Source organism: Panthera tigris, chromosome A1, assembly GCF_018350195.1.
Source record: "Panthera tigris isolate Pti1 chromosome A1, P.tigris_Pti1_mat1.1, whole genome shotgun sequence".
In the NCBI taxonomy this organism is placed as follows: domain Eukaryota; kingdom Metazoa; phylum Chordata; class Mammalia; order Carnivora; family Felidae; genus Panthera; species Panthera tigris.
Genome location: NC_056660.1, coordinates 167998910 through 168011912, shown reverse-complemented (window position 1 = coordinate 168011912; position 13003 = coordinate 167998910). Strand labels below are relative to the sequence as shown.

Sequence of the window (13003 nt, the reverse complement as noted above, 5' to 3'; positions counted from 1 at the left end):
AAAGAAAGAAGCCTCTCTGTACCAGGACAGGACCTTAGAAAATGCAGAGAGGGCAGCCTTGGCTTGCCATTTTCTAGAGCTTTGTGAAAAACTGGTGGATGAAATTAAATCCAGGAGTACAGGATAATTAGTGAAATTTCGTAAGAGACGATATATCTCGGGTCCCCCAACAAGGCCAAACTCAGCCCCAGCCAATGTTTCCATACCACCTCCATGCTCACACAACAAAGAAACCAAAATTAAAAGTAATACCCAGCTTTCTGGTACAGATAAGATGGCAGAGATCATTTTTCCCAGTTCCACTGGACAAAACACAAGTATAAACACTAGAAACAACACAAGAGACTACCAAAGAAGAACTCTGAAAGGTAGATAGTAGGCAGCCTCCTGTACATGCACCCCAATGTTTATGGAGGCGTTTTCAACAACAGCCAAAGTATGGAAAGAGCCCAAATGTCCATCAACTGATGAATGGATAAAGAAGATGTAGTATAGATATATAATGGAATATCACTTGGAGGTCAAAAAGAATGAAATCTCGCCATTTGCAACAACATGGATGGAACGAGAGTACAACAAAATAAGTCAGTCAGAGAAAGACAAATATCATAAGATTTCACTCATATGTGGAATTTAGGATACAAAACAGATGAACATCAGAGAAGGGAAGCAAAAATAATATAAAAACAGAGAGGGAGATAAACCATAAGAGATGCTTAAATACAAAGAACAAACTGAGGATTGTTGGAGGGGTGTTGGGTGGGGGGATGGGCTAAATGGGCAAGGAGCATTAAGGAGGACACTTGTTGGGATGAGCACTGGGTGTTATACGTAAGGGATGAATCACCAAATTCTATTCCTGAAATCATTATCACAGTATATGTTAACTAACTTGGATTTAAATTAAAAATAATAGGAAAGAACGAAAGAACAAAAGAAAGAAAGAAAGAAAGAAAGAAAGAAAAGAAAGAAAGAAAGAAAGAAAGAAAGAAAGAAAGAAAGAAAGAAAGAAAAGGCAAGGCAAGGGAGGAAAGGAAGAGGAAGAGGAAGAGGAAGAGGAAGAGGAAGAGGAAGAGGAAGAGGAAGGGGAAGGAGGCAGCCTGCTTTGGTCCTAGGACTAAAAGAACAGCATGAAGGCAGTATCTCATGTTCTCCTCACCCGAGAGGAAGTCACCCAGACCCAACTTTTCCCAACCTCCAGTCTAGAAACAAAAGACAGTCCATATTTGTAGGCTAACTCCCCTAGGATCCAATAGGAGTCCCTGTGACAACAAACAGAGAGTCAGGCACCACCAGAAAGAGAAATCATTTATGAGTCTCACCAAAAATAAACAGCCAGGGCAAGCACTCTCCTTACCTGCTAAGCCTGAGAATCCGCTTTTCCACCAAGAGAAACTGAATGAGGCAAGAAGAACCAGCAACAGAGACCCAGCTATCAGGTCAGGAAACCTTTGTCCTCACAGGTCTGGGGGTCTCCTTCCGCACCCAGAGACACCAGAACTGGAGGGCAGAACTAACAAAAGGAACCAAGCTGAAGCTGCTGCTCTCCAAGAATTTCTTCCCCTGCCCAGAGACATCAGGACAGCTAGGGGGCACAGTAAGGAAATTCTACCTTAGCCCTTTTCTACCAATAGATACCTAGTAGTTCAACCTAAGAAAAACATCTTCTACTCTGTCAAGCAGCACCAGCAGGAACCAGTGGGAGCCCTAATGATACAAGACAAAGCAAACTAAAATAACAGCACAATGACTCTGAAACTTAACTGTCATTGAAACCACAACCCATAAAAAGAGGCCAAGAGACCTGCATGCTAAACCTAAAGAGGGACTTCCTGTGAAAATAAAACATTGAAACAGACCCCAGGGACTCCTAAAATAATAGATAAAATATCTAAGATTCAATTGAAAATCACCTCTCACACCAAGAACCAAGAAAAATCATAACTTCGATGAGAAAAGACAATCAACTAATGCCAACACTGAGATGAATTAGATGTTGGAATTATGAGAAAAGGGTTTTAAATCAGCCAACTTAAAAATGCTTCATCAATTATAAATTATCCTAAAAACAAATGTAAAAAATTGAAAATCTAGGCAAAGAAACAGAAGTTATAAAAATAACCAGATGGCAACTACAGAGCTAAAAATGCAGAGCAGGAATATAAACCTCACTAGATGCAAGCTCAATAGAAGAGTGGAGATGACAGAGGATACAATCAGTGAATGTAAGCACAGAGCAATAGAATTCAACTAATCCAAAAAAAACAGAGAAAATGGATGAACAAAAAGAATAAAGCCTTGGGACAATAAGAAAAGATCCAACATTTGTATCATCTGAGCTCTAGAGGAGAGGAGAGAGTGAGGTGGAAAAACTATTCAAACAAATATGTCCATCTTGGGGAATAAGATAATATAGAGTTACAGAAATCAAGACAGTTGTGATCTTGGTAGAGGATAAACAACAGATCAGTGGAACAGAATAGAGAACCCAGAAAAAGACCAACACAATTATGCTCAACTCCTTCTTGACAAAGATCCAAAAACAACTCAATGGTACTAGAGCAGCTGAATATCTCTACAGGCCAAGAAAAAAAAGGGAGAGAGGGGGAGAGAGAGAGAGAGAGAGAGAGAGAGAGAGAGAGAGCAAGAGAGAGACAGAGAGAAAACCTTGACCTAACACCTTACACAAAAATTAACTCAAAAGGATTATGAACTTAAATGTAAACAACTGCAACACTGAAGAAAAAAAAAAAGAAGGATATCTTTGGAAATCTTCATGATCTAAAAGCTAAGCAAAGTTCTTAGACTTGACAAAAAAAAAAAAACAAAACACACCACAACGCATAAAGAAAAATCAATAAATTGGGCCTCATCAAAAGTAGAAACTTTTGCTTGTGAAAGCCCATGTGAAAAGGATAAAAAGACAAGCTATAGACTGGGAGAAAATACTTGTGAACAACATATCTGACAGAAGACTAGTATCCAGAATATATAAATATCTCTCAAATTCAACAGTTAACAACAACAATCTGCCTAGGAAATGAACAGGGGTGCTTGGGTGGTCAGTTGCTTAAGTGTCCAACTCTTGATTTCAGCTCAGGATGAACCATGATCTCATGGATCTCATGTGCTGACAACAGAGAGCCTGCTTGGGATTCTCTCTCCCTCTCTCTCTGCCCCTCCCACACGCTCTCTCTCTCTTTCTCTCTCAGCCTCTCTCTCAAAATAAATAAACTAAGAAAAAAAAGAAAAAAGAAAATAAACAAAAGACATATACAAGCATTTCACAGAAAAGGACATAAAAATGGCAAATAAGCACATGAAAAGATATTCAACATAATTAGCCAACAGGAAAATACAATGAAAACTACAATGAGAGGGGCGCCTGGGTGGCTCAGTGGTAAAGCATATGACTCTTGATGTCAGGGTCATGAGTTCAAGCCCCATGCTGGACATAAAGCCTATTAAAAAATAAATTAAATAAAATTATTTTTAAAAAAATTACAATGAGATATCACTACACACTTATCAGAACGACTAAAATAAAATATAATGACAAGACCAAATGATTGTGGGGATATGAAAAAACGGGATCACTCATTTGTTGCTGGTCAGAAGACAAAATGGTACAGCCAACTCTAGTTTCTGATAAAACTAAACATTAACTATACTATGACCCAGCAATTGCACCCTTGGACATTTATGCCAAAGAAATGAATACATATCTTCACACAAAAACTTGTACACAAATGCTCACAGAAGATTTATTTATAATAGCCAAAAACAGGAATCAGCCCAGAGTTCCTTCAACAAGTGAAAACATACCATGGAATACTACCCACAGTAAAAACTATCCACAGAGGCCACCACTTGGATCAATCTCCAAGAACCCTACTGAATGAAAAAAGCTAATCCCAAAAAGTTCCATTTATCTAACATTCTTGAAATGAAAAAATTCTGGAAAAAGTACAGAGTAGGAGTTGCTTGGATTTATGGCTTGCAGAACAGAGTAGGGAAGTGAGTGTGGTCATAAAAGGGGAACACAAGGGATGCTATCAATGTTGGAACTGTTTGGTACTTTGATGGTAGTAGTGGATGCATGAATCTAGACTAGTAATAAAATTTTATAGAACTTAATATACACACAACAAATGAGTACAATCAAAACTGACTACAGTTAAAAATCCTATTTCTATGAATAGGATTAGTGGAATGTGTCAATGTTAATACTCTGGTTGTCATTTTATACATAGTTTTGCAAAATGCTACCATTGGGGAAAACTGGACAGAATGTACAAGGGATTATTATTTTATATAACTTCATGTTAATATACAATTACCTCAATAGAAATTCAAATATTTAGAAAAGTAATGCTCAGATCTCAAACTATAGGTCGGAGGAAGAACAAGATGGAGAGGGCATCACACATTTAGCTACATTCTTCCAGAATAAGACAGAGCTGCCTATGTTAACTTTGAGGAAGGTGAAAAAAATGTCAAGCAAAGCCTATGGTTATGCTGTAGACAAAAATTACAGACAGAGACAGAGACAGAGGGTGGGGTCAGGTGGGTGGTTACTTTATAGACTGATTTGTAATGTAAGTTCCAACTGGTCAGGGAAGTACTCTGCTCTGTTCCCCCACTGTATCTCCAGTGCTTAAAACTGTGCCTTGCATATTATTGCATAAAAATATCTTAAAAGAATTAGGTGGTTGAGGCTACACAGCATTGTACTAAGTAGTCCCTACTTTGCAGTCTTCATTCTTTAGGATACTTAATAATACTAGGTATTAATTTTACAACCCTAACCTACAGGTTCAATTTCAAACTCCTTTGCCTGGTAATCAAAGCTGGCCCCAGACAACCTTCTACCCTCAGCAACGATACAACTTCTTACTACTATGATTCCTTAAAAGTCTCTGTGCCTTTGCAGATGTTCCTTCAGTCTAAATGCTTTTCCTCCCTCATGTGCCTGGAGAATTATCCACAACTAAACTTTAAAGTAGTATTCTCTGTGAAGGCTTCTCTGACTATCCCCACAACCACAACCATCCAGGCTGACTTAGTGTTTCCTTTTCTCAGATCTCAGGGTTCATGTATGTATCTGTGATGAATATAACACTTCTCATGGTATATGTTAGCTATTTGTTGAAATACATTTCTCCCATTAAATTATGAGCTACATGGAAATAAGAATATCACATATTTTTCATCCTTATATCATTGGGGCTTAAGTTACTACCTAGAATACAGTAGGCATTCAATTTATTGCAAATAATTATAAGAATTAACATATTTTTTAGATTTGTAAATGAAATTTTAAAATAAGAATATCTATAATTTAGATAGTAAGTACAAATCAGACAGGAACAGAATATTATACAAAAGTACATGCATGTTATTAGCAAAGATGTCTACTTTTAAATAGCATCTTTCAAAAAAATGAAAGTAATAGGGGCACCTGGATGGCTCAGTGGGTTGAGTGGCCGACTCTTGATTTGGCTCAGGTCATGATCTCAAGGTTTGTGGGTTCTAACCCCACATCAGGCTCTGCGCTCACAGCTCAAGCCTACTTGTTGGATCCTCTGTCTCCTTCTCTCTGCCCCTCCCCCATTTGCATGCATGCTCTCTCTCTCTCTCAAAAAAAATGAATATTTTAAAAATTTTTAATCAAAAGTGAGAGTAATGAAACTAATAAACTATTGAATAGGTTTATTTAAATCTGTTTTATTCAGCTTGTTATTGAGAATCAAGTGAGTTACACTGACTTTTCAATTCACCTTAGTTATTAAACACTTTAAAACAACTATTAAAAATTGCTATATTTTCAAATATTAGAATTCATGTTGTAGTAAAGAAATCTATACATACTTTTAAACAAAAATGGAAGTTATTAAATAGCAAAATATAAAACAGATAACTAGTTACCTTGGTAGGATAATATAATTCCCAAGTTATTTCTTGTAAGTACAAGGGTATATCCAAGTATTTGTTCTAAAACTTCTCCTGTTTTTCAACTTTTGGCTCCACAACTGGCAATGTTTACATTCTCCGAGTATACAGATGGAAATATGATTTTTATATAGTATACAGAAAGTTTAATCTGTACTGAATGTTCTCCTTCAAGTAAGGGCGGCTTATTTTAACAGAGATGATGTCTTCTGGTCAAAAATATTTATTGAATTATTTTCTTTATTTTAACATTGATGAAGAGATTCAAATATACCAAGAAGGTATGCTAATTTTTAAAAATCTGCAAATAAGTAAATAACTGTGTAATAGAAATAGGAAATATTTCATTCGTTCTCCAAGAGATATTTTCACAAGTAGGCAAGAAATTCAACAGTTTGAATTTATAATCTGCGACTAATAAAACCAATCAAAATCAGTATATGGTTCAAATTACTTTATCAGAATATGTTTATTCATTAATAAAAAACTATCAAATCATTAATCAGTTAAAGTACAAATATAATTACCTAATGGTATTTCTTACCTTTCATATGCATCAATACTGACAAAAGTCGGAAACAGTAACTATTTGAACAAAATATTAAGCTGTCTGCAGCAAGACAGAAATAAAGTCACAAAAAGCCAATTTTGCAAGTAAGAAACAGGATTATAAAAAGCAAAAAAATTGACCTCATGTGAATACAAAGTGAGGTGTTTTTTTCATAAGCATTAAACAGTCAGGAATGAATAGTCACCAAAGTGTAACTATGAAGACAATGTTATTCATTACCAGTTAATATATGCTGACCTTGGCCATCTTACAGAGTCAGTATTTAAAACACCTCTTATGCTTTATTTGAAAGTGGTGTTTTTAGCTTAATTTAAAATAAAAATTAATTCACCAGAAACAGCACTGGATTGTCCAGACAGCCTCCTGGAACAACATTATTGGATGATACTATTCCACTGAGAAAGAACATCGTACAAGTCCATAAACAAATGAACAATATGCATGTTTTTAAAAGAACTGTTGTTTAATTTTAAAAATGTATTTGAAGTAATTATTTGGGGAGAACAGAATTATTAACAGAATTTTTATTCTTTCTTTTAAAGTATTAATATAAATCAACAACCATTTATTGAATAAACATGGGCGAGAGAGCATTAGGGTACAAAGATAAATAAATTCTGGATTACTGCCTTCAAACAATTTACAGTGTATTAAGAATAAATAGACTTATTCAACATAGTATTGGAAGTCTTAGCCTCTGCAATCAGATAACACAAAGAAATAAAAGGCATCCAAATCAGCCAGGAGGAGGTCAAACTTTCACTCTTTGCAAATGACATGATATGGAAAACCCAAAAGATTCCACCAAAAAACTGCAAGAATTGATTCATGAATTCAGCAAAGCTGCAGGATATAAAATCAATGCACAGAAATCGGTTGCATCTTTATACACCAACAATGAAGTTACACCAACAACAAATGTTGTTGAGGATGCGGAGAAAGAGGATCTCTTTTTCATTGTTGGTGGCAATGCAAGCTGGTACAGCCACTCTGGAAAACAGTATGGAGGTTCTTCAAGAAACTAAAAATAGACCTATTCTATGACCCAGCAATTGCACTACTAGGCATTTATCCACAGGATACAGGTGTGCTGTTTTGAAGGGACACATTCACCCCCATGTTTATAGCAGCACTATCAACAATAACCAAAGTAGGGAAAGAGCCCAAATGCCCATCGATGGGTGAATGGATAAAGAAGATATGATATGTATATATATCATATACATATATATGAAATCTTGCCATTTGCAACTATGTGGATGGAACTGGTGGGTATTATGCTAAGTGAAATTAGTCAGTCAGAGAAAGACAAGTATCATATGACTTCACTCATATGAGGACTGTAAGATACAAAACAGATGAACATAAGGGAAGGGAAGCAAAAATAATATAAAAACAGGGAAGGGGACAAAACAGAAGAGACTCATAAATATGGAGAAGAAACTGAGGGTTACGGGAGGGACTGTAGGAGGGGGGATGGGCTAAATGGGTAAGGGGCACTAAGGAATCTACTCTTGAAATAATTGTTGCACTATATGCTAACTAATTTGGATGTAAATTTTAAAAAATAATAAAATATTTGCTGAATTTAAAAAAAAAGAACATGTGACAATATATACACATGTATCACATAATGTACCTTAAACGCACTATGTTATATGTTAAATGACAATGTTATATAGGTCAGTTATACCTCAAGGAAGCTGGTAAAAAAAATTTTAATTAAAAACAAAAGAATATCTCCAACAAGCCTTGAGGGGTATTTAAGAAAAGAGCACAGATACATGTATCTATCTGCAAACATGTATGCAGGAGGCAGCTTTGAAAACAGATAGTTCTGGGTGGAAATGTTAACTGTACCATTTAATAGCAGTGTAACTGCATTTTAATTAATCTCCTAGAAACTCAGTTTTCTTATCTTTAAAATGGGGATAGTGATACCTACTTTGCAGGGTTGTTACGAAGCTTAGATGAGATAAAATATATAATGTGCCTGGCTTCAGAGAGACATATTAAAAAGCAGTTACTAATAAAGCATGAGAGAGAGAAGGAGAGCACCCCCACAAGATAGAACATGAAGAGCAAGTGATGAAGCAGAGTTATTCTCCAAGAAGAAGTTTAAACATAAGTAAAGTGACAGGTAGGAAAATGAGGGACATGTTTATGAAACATTGCTAATCTGAAGGAAAAGAGGGAACAAAGGTTAAAAAGTTTATGTATATACATAAACTTAATACAATTAAGTATAGCCACATTGCATACTACCTTGTATGGCCTAAATTCTAGAAATGTAACCATTATCTAGATACCTCTTAACCTTTAAACTCTTACTAGGTGATCAATTATTATAAAAGAGCTCAATGTTCAAATTAAAGCCAAACAATCTTTTTCTCTTCAAAGACAGCAGCAATACAGGAGAAGTCAAAATAATTTCAAAATCCATATGTGTACTTTCAAATAGGTTCATTAAAGGCATACCATAGCAGAATGGCATCTATTAAAGTTTCATCAGTTATAGTTGAAATGAACTAAGCCAAAGCCAGACAGCCTCTCAGAGAACCCAGATTAGGCTAACCCTGCACCACTGTTTAGAACATGGAAGGAAGAAAAAAAAAGAACATGGAGGAAAATCAGTTCCATTTTTGGCTTCTTTGTATAATTCAATCTTTTCCCAAAAGGCAAGGCCCAATCCCCACTCCTCCTCTATCCTTTCTCTATAGTCATATCTTCCCAAATTATTTTTCTAGAATTCCATTCGGTTTGTAAATAAACTCCTAAATCTGTACACTTCAACTGCTTACCCTATTTGAAATCTGGCTCCCCAAAAATATAGTGTTCACAGGTGGAGGCTACCCTCTCCCTACATTCCACCACCCATATCCATGGGAATTGGGTGGGGGAGGGGCGATAGTGAAAGGATGGGTAACATTATCCTGATTCTTTAGTGCCATTTCCAAATCATTGCTCTTCTAATCTCATTCAAAATTTTCTTCTCCTTATTCAGCTTTACCCCATCTAGCTTTGTTGTTTCCAAATCTTCCTTTCAATCTCCACTTGTCCCCCAATGTTATCCTCTAACCCAACTCTTATCTTCATCCATGGAGATTCTAACCTCTATAGTCTTTCTCTTCTCCAAAGATCCATTCAATCCAGCTTCATTCCAACCATCCGCCGCTATTGCCCATAGCCTAAATCCAAAACAGTTTCATCTCTGCAATGGTAAACTATAATATTCTAGTTCTAGGCCATAAGCTACTATTTATCATTTTTTTGGTACTATTAACTCTTACTCTACCTATTCTTCAATCTCAGAGAGATCTCCAGCTGAATTCCCTAATATTGATCAGGACACCCTATATTCTCTCTCTTTAAGGGTGATGCCACTTATTACCCAGAACTAGGGTATTTTTAAGAGTACAATGGCATACTACTCTTTATTATTCTGTGACAACAGATATAAACCTGGACTGTGCCAACACCAAGGCATGAAACCCCCTAACTTCTTTCCCTACACATATTAAATCAAATGACTTCCCCTGATTTTCTTACTATTGCATTTGTCCTAACAACCTCCAGCTCTGATTCAATTCTCCTTCATTTCCCCTAGCCATTTTTTTTCAATGTTTTTTTTTTTTTTTTTTTGAGAGAGACAGAGACAGAATGTGAGTGGGTTAGGGGCAGAGAGAGAGGGAGACACAGAATCCGAAGCAGGCTCCAGGCTCCGAGCCATCACCACAGAGCCCGAAGCGGGGCTCGAACCCACGAGCTGTGAGATCATGACCTGAGCCGAAGTCGGACGCTCAACCGACTGAGCCACCCAGGCGCCCCATCCCTTAGCCATTTCTTTAAAAAACTTAGCTAACTCTTACCAGTACTTCAGGAGTATGTTCATATTGCCACCTCCAGGCAGGTTTCTTGGCCTCTGCTCTTTGTTATCAAAGAGCAGTAATGACAGTGTGTCCTATTCATGGTTACATCTTCGTGTACTCAATAAATCTTAAAGTTTTACTTTCTTATGTGCTAATTCTATAATGCATAATATGAAAAATGATTACTTTTATAATTTAATATAGGTTAAATAAGTAAAAAACTACTTCTAAATTAACAGCAATTAAACTAATAAAACTTAGCAGGCATTTTTCTTATTCTAAGTTCCCTAAATGTTAACATTCAATTACTCTGATTTTAGGCTACTATCCTCTGCTAGTGTTTCCATCCTCCTAAATATCCAATAACTTTTGGAATTATATGGAGCATAGGTAAAAACTAAAGGATAAGGAGGAAAAGCAAATATCAGAACATGGGCATCAATGATTTTATTTGTAAAACTATACAAACATAAATATGTGTGTTTTAAAATATATATATTTTTTTGAAAGTCCAACTTGATGTACATCAAACTGTTAACATTAGCTACTTGTGAAGAGTGAGACCCGGAATAGTAAGATGAATGTCACTTTGTATTTTATGTATTTCTAGTGTGTATTTTTATCATAAGCATGTATTCATTTTATAATATAAACACATATAAGGAAAAGGAAAGATTTCCCAACAAACTTTTTAAGACTGAATATTAAGAACGTAAAAATCAAATTCACAGATGGAATGCTTAATATTAGAAAACATTTCTCTTTTAAATATACTTATTTTATTTAGAAAATGACAAAGGTGCTTACATCATGCTAGCTACTTCTCTGAAAAAGAACCCAATTGTATTCCCACTCATGGAATGCTCTGGTTTCATCTCTGGTCCTTCTCCCAGACTCCTCTGAACCAATTCCTGCTCTAACTGAGCACCTCAACAATGAATCGATCAAACCAGATCCCACCATTACTGTGGTTCCCCAGCACAGGAATCTGTCTTTTTGCACTAGGTCTTAGTAAAAGTCTTTCTTTCTTTCATCCATCCATCCATCCATCCATCCATCCATCCATCCAGTAAGTATTCATTCAATGTCTACAATATGCCAGGTACTGAGTAAAGTCCTGAGTACACATAGATTTAAAAAAACAAAAAAATACTGGTCACAGACTCCGGGAGCTTATCAGAGGAAAAGCAGTTCTAACACATAGCAATAACTATAAGGAATCCCTGTGCAAAGTGTAGTAAAAGCATAGAACTATAATCCAAGCCTGGCTGGAACAAAATGAAGAAAAAACCTACACAGATCTCCCTAAACCACCTTGAGTAGTCCCTTCCTCCTTGACACTTTCTTCTTTCCTCTCAACTGTAAAATGTCACTCTCCCCTCTTTAAAAATGCTGCTTAATATTTACCTCCCACTGCTCCCCCCCACCAAAATACCACTTGTTCCTAAATGCCATTTAACGCTTAAAAAAAACAACCAAATCTGTAAAACTCAAAACCAAGCAAGGAAAGAAGAACACTTTCTACATAAGTACCAGAGAGAGCAGGTACTTCAATCCTTTCTCACTGTGCAGAGCTCTGGTCGTCTCTACTAATGTGCTTATTTATCATTTGCATTCTAATCTGCTTCCCACTTGAAACTGTGCATTTTTCCAAGACAAAATCTTAGCCTGCTACTGCTTTATAATGTATCATGATAATATCCATGGCGACTAGATATACATCCTTAGGTTAGAAGGTGGGGGTGGGTAATGGTGGGAAGTAGAGGAATTTCTTCAGAATTATGATTTGTTGTTTTGTTTCAGATTTCTGTTGTTTTAAATGAATTTCAATCGCTGACTGGGGCCACTGGATCAAATACAACGTAAATTTCCTACTTTGTCTACTTAAGGTTGGGATGATGGTTTAAAAAAAAAAAAAAAAGTCTTGGAATAAACAATTTTATCTCCAGCAACCTCAGAGAACTGGAAGGAAAGAAGCAAACTGCAAATAAGTTTTAGATGAATAATGTTCTAAGAAACTAGGCAATTCCCTAGAGAGACATTAAGTATATATACACACACTATATCTCTTAAAGAAAACATGGATCAAGAAAAACAAAAAAGAGGGACTGTTCAAAATTAAAAGAGAATAAAGAATCAAATGCAATGCATGAAACCTGATTGAATCCTAGATTCATAAATTTAGGAAAAAGTTTTAGGGACAAGTGGGGAGATCTGAATAAGGACCATTATATTAAACATATTTTTAAATAATGTTAACTTTCTCATTTGTGATATTAATATTATGAACATGCAAGAAATTATCCACGTTCCCATGTAAGATATGCATACTAAAAACTGTATATTATAATCTCTCCAGTACAGTTTCAAATGATTTTAAAAATATATAATATATAAAGAGAGAAAAAGTGGCAAAATTTCAACAGTGAGTGAATATATAAGAAAGGTAATATGGGTGCACACTGCCTATATCTTCCACTGTTCTACAGCACTCAACATTTTCATTATGAAATGCTGAAGGAACAGGAAGATAGCATGAGGGGAGGCCAGCTGGACTGAAACATAAGGAGTATAAGCAGCACTGGTCTCAGCAAATGTGAAAACCAGCTGT

The 13003-nt window shown here is 35.9% G+C and overlaps 1 protein-coding gene across 9 annotated transcripts in view; it reads right to left on the bottom strand.

Moving 5' to 3' along the window:
• Positions 1-13003, bottom strand: part of FER (FER tyrosine kinase) — a 428416-nt gene that overhangs the window by 386554 nt on the left and 28859 nt on the right. The window contains exon 1 of one of the 9 annotated variants that reach the window (XM_042990972.1): positions 5929-6123. The exons of the other annotated variants lie outside the window; for them this stretch is intronic. The gene's annotated coding sequence lies outside the window, so the exon portion shown is untranslated. Of the gene's footprint in view, positions 1-5928; positions 6124-13003 lie in introns of those variants that run through there. 9 annotated transcript variants of the gene reach the window in all.